Source organism: Aythya ferina (assembly GCF_964211825.1).
Source record: "Aythya ferina genome assembly, chromosome: 13".
NCBI classification, from domain to species: Eukaryota; Metazoa; Chordata; class Aves; order Anseriformes; family Anatidae; genus Aythya; species Aythya ferina.
In genome coordinates this window covers 10,159,379-10,167,715 of record NC_140311.1, presented here as the reverse complement: position 1 = coordinate 10,167,715, position 8,337 = coordinate 10,159,379, and the positions used below count along the sequence as shown (strand labels likewise).

At 59.4% G+C, this 8,337-nt stretch overlaps 1 long non-coding RNA gene across 1 annotated transcript; it reads left to right on the top strand.

Moving 5' to 3' along the window:
- Positions 1-1,861: 1,861 nt before the first annotated feature.
- Positions 1,862-4,488, top strand: LOC311443942. Its single transcript, XR_014697576.1, has 2 exons — positions 1,862-1,939; positions 4,115-4,488. It is a non-coding gene; the product is annotated as an uncharacterized lncRNA (long non-coding RNA).
- Positions 4,489-8,337: the final 3,849 nt, after the last annotated feature.

The window sequence follows — 8,337 nt, the reverse complement described above, 5'->3', positions numbered from 1 at the left end:
TCCTCCCCTCCAAGCCGACTGCAAAGCCGGGGCCTGGCGAAATCGTATTTCATTTTGCCACCGCGCTTCCCCTGGCCGTGGATTTGTGGTTGTTTGGACAGCAGTACTAGAGAGGCAGCGTCATAAATACACGGTTTCTCCCGGACAGGCGGGTTGCTGCAGAGCTCGTAACCTCGTTAGATGCAACAGGAGCTGGAAGTTCCGGAGGTTTTTAAGCTTTCCTAACCAAATGGCCATCCCTGCTGCTGTGAATCAGCTCTGGCTTTCAGAGCGAATCTCCTCGGTGCTACAGAAGCCTGTAGGGCCTGGTTTGCATCAAATCTCCAACTATCATGGAAGCGTTTCCAGCGTAGTCTGGGAGCGTTCTTCGGATCCTGAACGTTTTTTGCTCATTTTTCTTCTCAAGACAGCAGTGCCATGTGGTTCTGCAGGGCGACATCACCCCGGCCGCTCACACGGGGCCCTCACTGGGAGCAGAGCACCCAGCAGAGCCTGGCAGGCGGGCACCGAGCCAGAAACCCCACACAGAAACATCAACACCCACCCCGAGGGCAAAGACACGTCCAAGGGCTCGAGGCGCTGTAGCAGGAGGCAGCACTCCTGCCCCGGAGCCTTGGCAGCTCCAGCAGGGTGGGTGCCCCCCCAACACCTCAGGGCGCCCCGTGCCCCCCCTGGCAGAGCTCTGGCAGCCCCCAGCTCCTGCCCCAGCTCTGTTCCCGCGAGCCCAGGGCAGAGCCTGGGGGAGGAAAATTGAAGTTTGTGGTTCTTGCTCTGCTTCAGTGCCTTCTAGTCAATACCACGGCCCTCCGCAGGACGTATTTCATCTTTATGGAGCTCTGCCCCCGGCCAGAGCCCAGCGCCTGGGTGCACAGCATCCAGCCGGGGCTTTGCAGCATCCAGACCCATCCACTGCCAACGACTGCCCTTCACCCCGTGTTCCTGGGGCCTTTTAAAGCACAGCTACGTGTGCCATCGCCCCCAGCAGCATCTGACACCTGCAGCCCCCCCAGCCCTTCTCCATCCTGAGCCCCAGCCCCTGCTGTGCCCCCTGCCCAGCCCCATCCCTGCCCTGGCTTCCCCCGGTGCCTGCGTTTATTTGGGGTTGATTTGTGCTGCGTTGAGACGTTCTTGTTAGTACCGAAGGAAAGAGGTCTGCTGTGTGCCCACGGCCACTTTAGCAAGGCAGGCTGAGGGCGGTAAATAAGGTTTCACTTTATTACGATGCCTGAAAGATCTCAAACGAGACCGGCGAGCCGGCAGAGCTGCAGAGGTGTCCTCCGAGGGGCAATTGCCCAGCAGCAATCTGCCAGCCCGGTGCTTTGCTCTCGATTTATCTTTCAGCTGAACCACGAGATGATTTCAAGCTCCTTGTCCTGCCCGGGGTGGCCACGGGCAATACCAGGGTCCTCTTTACCATGACGGGCAGCAGAGCTGCTCCTGGGGGTCACAGCAGAGCCCCCGGCCCCTTCCAAGCCCTGTGAGGAGCTCTGGGGGTGTCACCAGCCCAGGTTTTGCTGGACAGAGGTGACACGCTGCAGGCACAGGGTGGCACAGCCCTCAGTGCTCAGCCACACGACAGGCTGTAAACTTCATATTCGGGGCTGGTGGTTCTGCACAGCACACGTGAGCGGTTCTGGTGGCCCTGATAACAGCCGGGGCTGATCCCCATGGGGTGCTTGTCCTGGGGCACGAGGGATGCTGGAGCCAGCCCCAAACGCAAGCTCTCCCTCCCATAGCATTAAGACAAGAGCAACACACACCCAAGCCCTCGCAGAGCTTAATTCATCACTCTGAAAGGCAACGCCAGGTGCCTAAAATTAGACTCCCACCTCCTAATTTAGGTGCTTCAAATAAAAAGGCTGCTTTTTTCCCTTCTTCCCTTCTCCTCCCTGGTGCTGCTGAGCAGCCAGAGGCCCCCAGGGAGGTGCCCTGTGCTCAGGTACGTTAAAACCACTGGGTGTGAGGTTCCCAAATCCTCCCGAATCCCTGAGGTATCGTGCTGGGGAAGGAGGAGCTGCAGGGTGGGGGCTCCTGCTTGCTGAGGGATGGCAGGTGGAGATGTAGGTGGGATGCTGGGGGCCATAGCGTGATGCTGCCTCCTGCCCTCTGCTCCTGCAGCACCCGTTAATGGATGTTACGAAGGCTTTGCACCCCCAGGGTATACTGGTGGAGGCACCTCACCCTGCTGCGCCCTGGGGTGTTGCTGTTACCCCACATCAGAGCCCCTCTAGGATGTCCCCAGGCTGGGGGGGGCACAGGAGCGGTCTGACCCCTCCATCCCAGGGGAGATGCCCCCTGCAGCAGGAGTGCGCTGGGGACAGCCAGCAGCAGAGACCCAGCAGGGCTGTAGCCCATGTAAAGGGGGGGGCAAAATGATGCCTCTGTGGCCCGTGGGGTCCCTGCCTGGGGGTGCTCACTGTGCCAGGACCCCGTGCCCTGAAGGAGGCATTGCCCAGCAGCTCCCTGCGTGGCACCACAGCTGGCAGAGCTGCCTGTGCATGTTTCAGGGCACACGTGTGCCATTAAGGAAAAGATCAGAGTTCCCAGGAGCTAAAAATATCCACAGGCAGCGGGGTTTGTACGGGGAGCTGGGGATGCAGAGCAGGAGGTGCAATGGCACTGCCAGCTCCCCCAGCCACAGGGCGCAGGAGCAGGTGATGCTCCCAGCCAGCCTCACAGAGAGAAACTGCTGCTGAGCGAGCATTTGGGCAGCATTTGTCCAGCCCCATGCTGCCCTGCTCATGGTTGGACCATGGTGGGTGCTGGGGGGATGCAGCCCGGCCCCACGGGTGCCCTGGGGGCAGCAGGGAGGTGGCAGAGCTGCAAGCTGGGGAGCTGCGGGGACCCGCAGGCTGGCAGTAGTGGTAGCAGGGTTGCTTTCGAGTATGGAAACCTCTGGTGCTAAATGGAGAGAGTGAGTGCAAACAGACTCTAATTACCACAGCTCCGCCGGAGCCAGCTCTGCCTGCTCTCCGCAAGCTGTCAGCTGCTCTCTAGCAAATGCCTCCATCTCCTTTCCCTGGCCAAATCCTTGTGTATTCGCTCTTCCAGATCCAGCTGCTTCTGCTCCGCCACTAGTTGAACAGCGGGGAGAAAGGGGGGGCGGAAAAAAAGGAGAAGCGAGGAGGGGGCAAGGCTGGGAAGAGCAGGGATGGGGCCATGGTGGGCTCTGCTCCCTGGGGAGGTGTGTGATGGGGATGCTCAGGGGCTGCTCCTGCACTTGTTGACTGGTGCAGCCACATCTCAGTGTTTCAAGCTGCCCTTGCACGGCCACACACCTCCTGTCTGGGATGCCTGAGGGCACTGAGTCTCTGTTCAGTGCCCCAGCTGGGAGCAGCCAGCTCCTTTTGGTGGTATCAAATGCCACTTACCCTCCTGGCCAAGGGAGAGCCTGGCCTGCCGTGAGCCCTGCTCGGGCTCCTGCCCTGGGACTGTGGCCACCAGACCCTCTGCTACAGCCACACGTGAGCAGCACGGGGAAAGGGATGGCTCAAGGAAATTGCTCTTCAAGCTGCTCCGAGGTCCTGCCATCCTGGCACCTGGCAGGGCTCTGATAACCCCAGCATGCTCCTACTGCAGCCTGGAAGTAAAAGAAAAAAAAAAGGGGCGGGGGGAAAAAGCCATGGCAACAGGTCCAATTAGCAAAGGCGTTATGCTGCTGGCTCTGAGAGGGGCCGAGCGGGATGACTGCTCTGTGCAGATGGACCAATCCAGCCAGGCAGGGAGCCGCAGAGCTCTGCCGTGTCCCTGCTGCTGCTCGTGGCCACCATCCCTCACTGATCCTCCTGCTGGGACAGCACCCATGGGAGCACCGTGGAGGTGCCGGTCCCCAGGTGCTGTGTCCCTGCAGGGGCTGGGCTTGAATGTGAGACCCCCAAGGATAACATCCGACGGGTTCCTTGGAAGTCTGGAAGTTGGCAGCTGCATGGAAGGGAGAAAAAAAAAAAACTGTTCTGTAAGTTTAATGACCCCAGATGAGTGTTCCCTCCCAAAGGGTCTTCCCTTGAGACCAGTACCTTTAAGGGAGGTTTATCTCAGGACTGAGAGGTGAGTCCATCAGACTCTGTGAGTCCTTGGTACCTGCCAAACTGCTGGGTTTCTGCTCTTCCTTTAGCCCAGACCTGAGTGACTGCAGCATCCCTGGTACGGAGCATCCCTGCACTGGGCAGAGTGCAAGGTGTGGATCCAGAGCTGTCCCAGGCTGCCTGGCCCAGAACAGCTCCCAGAGAAGAGCACCAGGCTTACATCTCCTGCATACACCCTGCCAGAATCACCCATGCTGCTGTTATGGCCAGGAGCACCCACTGCCCTGTCCTCAGAGCCCTGCAGCAGGCTCCCCATGAGGAACAACGTGAGGCCAGGTGCAATGTGCAATGAGGCAGCAGCTCTCCCCTGGATGAGCTACAGCCCTGGGTGAAAGGAGGATAACTCTGTATGGGCAAGATCACCCAACTTCTGCTGCTAACGTGGGGCTTTGCCTCCGGCGAGCTCCTGCGGGCGTGCAAACTTGTGCTGATCTTGCCGTGTGAGGAACGCTCTTTTTGCAGCTTGAAGGCTTGTTTTGCTGTAATTGCAATGCATTCCTAATTACGTGGTTAATTGAGGCCTTTGGGGACCCGAGGAGGAACAGGCTGGGCTGAGGGAGGCGTTACAGCAGAGGGGCTTTAGGCAGGCAGGGAGGCTGGTGGCCCTGTGCCGTGGCTGCTGGTGGATGTTCCTCCCCAGGACCCCACTCCTCTGAGCGGGGCAGAAGCTGCTACCAGGCACCCCCTGACCCTGCAGCAGCCACCCTGCCCCATGAGTCCCTGCAGCTCGTCCCTGTACATGTCCCAGGTCCCCAAAGGCGGGGGACTTGAAAGCCTCCCACCCTCACTGCCTGGGGTGTCCCCAGGCAGATCACAGGGAGGAGGCACAGGCAGAAGCCTTGAAATTGGTGCTGCTGTGCCACCCGGCTGCACCTGCAGCTCCCCTTGGCATCCCCCATGGAGGAGCATCCCTAAAGGTCCCCCAAAATCACTGCAGGCACTGGGGTGCCCTGCTGGCAGGGGACAGCCCTCAGGAAGAGGTGCTGGTCTCCCCTGCGCTCTGCCCTCCCCGCGGCTGGTGAGCCTGTTGCTTACATAAACTGCTCGCTCCCAGGCGCTGATGGAGCTGTTTGCTTCCCACCCCACTGGGCTCGGCAAGCTAATTTTATTTTTTCCCTGCCTTAATGGGATGTTTATTCCACAACAGCCTTCCCACGACGCCCGGCGGGAGGGGCTGCAAGCCCTCACCCCAACAGCGCTCTGCCTTCCTGCTGAGCCCTCCCCGTGCTGTGGGGCCGAGCGCTGCCCCCCAAATCCATCCCAGGGGGCTCGGCTGGGTCTCTGCAGAGCGAGCCCAGCTCAGGGAGAAGCACCCCGCTCACTTGTGTGGGGTCTGAGGCTCTGCAGCAGGCAGAGCATCACCACCAGTGGCTGCCACGCAGTTTTGGCACGGATCTAGGGAGCCACCACAAGTGTCACCTGCATCTCCTGGGACAGGGAGCAGAGCGGGTGGGTGCAGCTCGCAGGTGCTGCCCTGCGGCCACGCTTCTGTCCTGCAGCGCGAGGTGGCCCCAGGGCAGCGTGTCTGGGGCTGGGATGTGCACCGAGCCCTGCCATGTCGTGACAGCGCGGCTCTACCCAGGCGACGAGGATTTGGCTTGACGAGCGCCAGGCTTGTTTCATGACAACTGCCAAGCAGCCATCAGGTAGTCGTGATTTCTCCTACTCGCTCTGGCTTGGATCCATCTGGAGGGACGGAGTAGGAGGGGGCTGCTCTGCTTCTCTTGGAGAGAGAAAGCCCAGGTGAGCGCAGCTCCGTCCCCCTTGCACAAGGGTGATGCTTGCTGTTCTCCCCACCTCCTGTCCTCATCTGCTCCCGGGGCAGTGAGGCTGTACCAGGGCCATTTAGGGCCTGTGCTCTTGCAGCACCAGCTGTCTGGGCGGTGTTTGTGCATGTCGGATCCCTGACGCATCCCTGCCACGTGCTGGCATCATCTTCAGGGTACCGTGCCTGCTGGCACGTGGGGAGCTGGTGCCAGTGGCCACCAGGCACGTCCTGCTGGGCAACCTGGAGCCAGCTGCTGCCAGAAAGCCAGCCCTGGGCTGTCCTGCATCTCCCTGCATTCCCACCTGCTGCTCACAAAGTGGGAAAGGAGCGTGTCCCTCCTGCTGCGGGGCAGGGAGAGTCCCCAGCAGGAGGGAGATAAAGCAGCTAATTAACCAGCGGCTAATCCAGCACGGGGCAGGAGGCTGGAAGGAAGAACGGTGAGCATCAGGAGCTAACGTGGCAGCCACGTGGGTGTCGTGCCAGCACTGCCAGCGAGCCACAGACATGGGGAGGCCTGGGGGAAGAACTTGCAGGCTGGCGGCGTGTGCGTTGTTCTCAGCGTCACATCAGGAGAGGGGCTGTGAATTAGCAGCATCCGGCCACGTGCCTCAAAACGTATGAGGGGGGCAGAGAACATTGCCCCGGAGCAACCGACCAGAGGCACCAGAGGAAGTTTTCCACCTCTTCTGCAGGAGGGGTGCCTGCAGAGCAGCCTCCCAGAAAATAAGCCGTGCAAAAACAAGGCAACTGAGCCTAAGCAGCAGCCGAAAGAGTAAAACTCTCAGCGCTGATCTCCAGGGCACTCAGCTAGTGCTTTTAGCAGGCTTTATAGCAGCATCCAGAGCTGGAAGAATGAAAAACAGGTGAAAGGGGTGTGGAAGCATGCGTCCTAATGCTCTGCAGCGGGGAGCTGGTGCTGTGAGAGGGCTGCCTGCACGCGCAGGGAGCTGCATGTGTTCTTATGGAGTAGATCCTGATGTTCAATCAAGGAAAAGGTTTAGGCTTTGCTGTATCTTTTCGATCTTCATTCTGAAAATATTTTTCAAGTTCTTTTCGCAGTTGTATCTCTTTAGAGCCAAAAATTGCAACAGGTTTAAAATAGCTGGGTAAAGGCAGAGCAGAGCCTTCCCAAGGTGCGAGTTGTGTTCAAGCAAGGCAGGGAGGAGAAGACATGGATTTCAGTGAGGTAAATGCAGCCCCCTGGGACAGACAAGCTTTAAGGTGGTACATATGGAAAGCAGAGAAGCTTGTAAAGAAAGCTATTCCAACATTGCTAGAGGAAAGCTAGCCAGTGCTCTGCTGGCTTCTTGTGATTCTGTGGCTGGAAAAAAAAACCACGGCATTGCATAAAAACAAAATGAATCTGTTTACATCAGAGCTTGCCATGAAGCACGTAGGAAAATTCAGACTGCCCCCTGTCCTACAGCAGGTACATCCAAAGAGATGAAACGTCCAAAGAGACCTTTGGGAAGTGTTGATAAAAATGGAGAGCACCGAGTTGCCAGGAGCGGGCAGGATTTATCCGAGGGCTCTGAAGCACAGCAAGGAGCCGGTGGGCTACTGACAGGGTGGGTGACTTGCTGCTTCTGTGAGCACGTGTAGCACACAAATGGCAGGCAGCAAGAGTGCTCGCAGCTTTTGTGAGAGGTGAGAGCCAAGGAGCCACAGGCAGGTTCAACTTCTGAACAGAGCAAGTAAATCACATGAGGCCCTGACAAAGACTACAAGTAGGAGACTGGGAAATGCTCGAATGGGAGTAAGTCGGCTTTTCAAGGGAGGATTTGTGGTTTGCAGATCTGTTAGCATTATTTCTTGTGGCTGTTAACCAGCTAATAGTGTACTCGAGTTCCCCAAATCCATGGTAACCCAGCCCTCGTTTCCCAGTCTTTTAATAAGAAACACACACAAACCTCCTCTCGTGCTTAGATAACACAGTTTCCTTAAGAGCTTTTGTTAGTTTGGTTTTCTTTGGCAGAGCAGAGGGAGGTTACCATGGAGTTACCTATGGATGGGAGCGCAGGAAACCCAGAGCGCTCCGAGAGGAGGCTGGGGAGCAGCAAGGTGACGGCATCAGCGTGCCGTGCATCGCCTGGGAAGGCACCCAGAATAAAAAATAGTGACCGAGGAGAAGGCTGAGGGGCTGCAGAGGGGTCCCCAGGGGCTGTGCTGCCCGCGGGGGAGGACAGAGGGCAGGGAAGGGGGACGCGGCGTGCCCGGCACCGTGGGGCACGGGGAGAGGCTGCCCTCGGGGATCTCCGCCGGCGAGGAGGGGGGGACGCAGCCCGACAGCCCCGGGGCTCCCCGGGCCACCCCCTCCCCGTGCTCAGCCGTCGGGGCAGCGGCCCCGGCGGGGGGGGAGCGGTCCCGGCGGGGCTCCGCGCCCCCGCCCCCGGCTCCGCCCCGCTCCGCGCCGCCGCCGCTCGCCCCGCAGAGCCGCGCACAGCGCCCGGTGCCGCCGCCGCACCTGGCACCGGGACCGGCTCC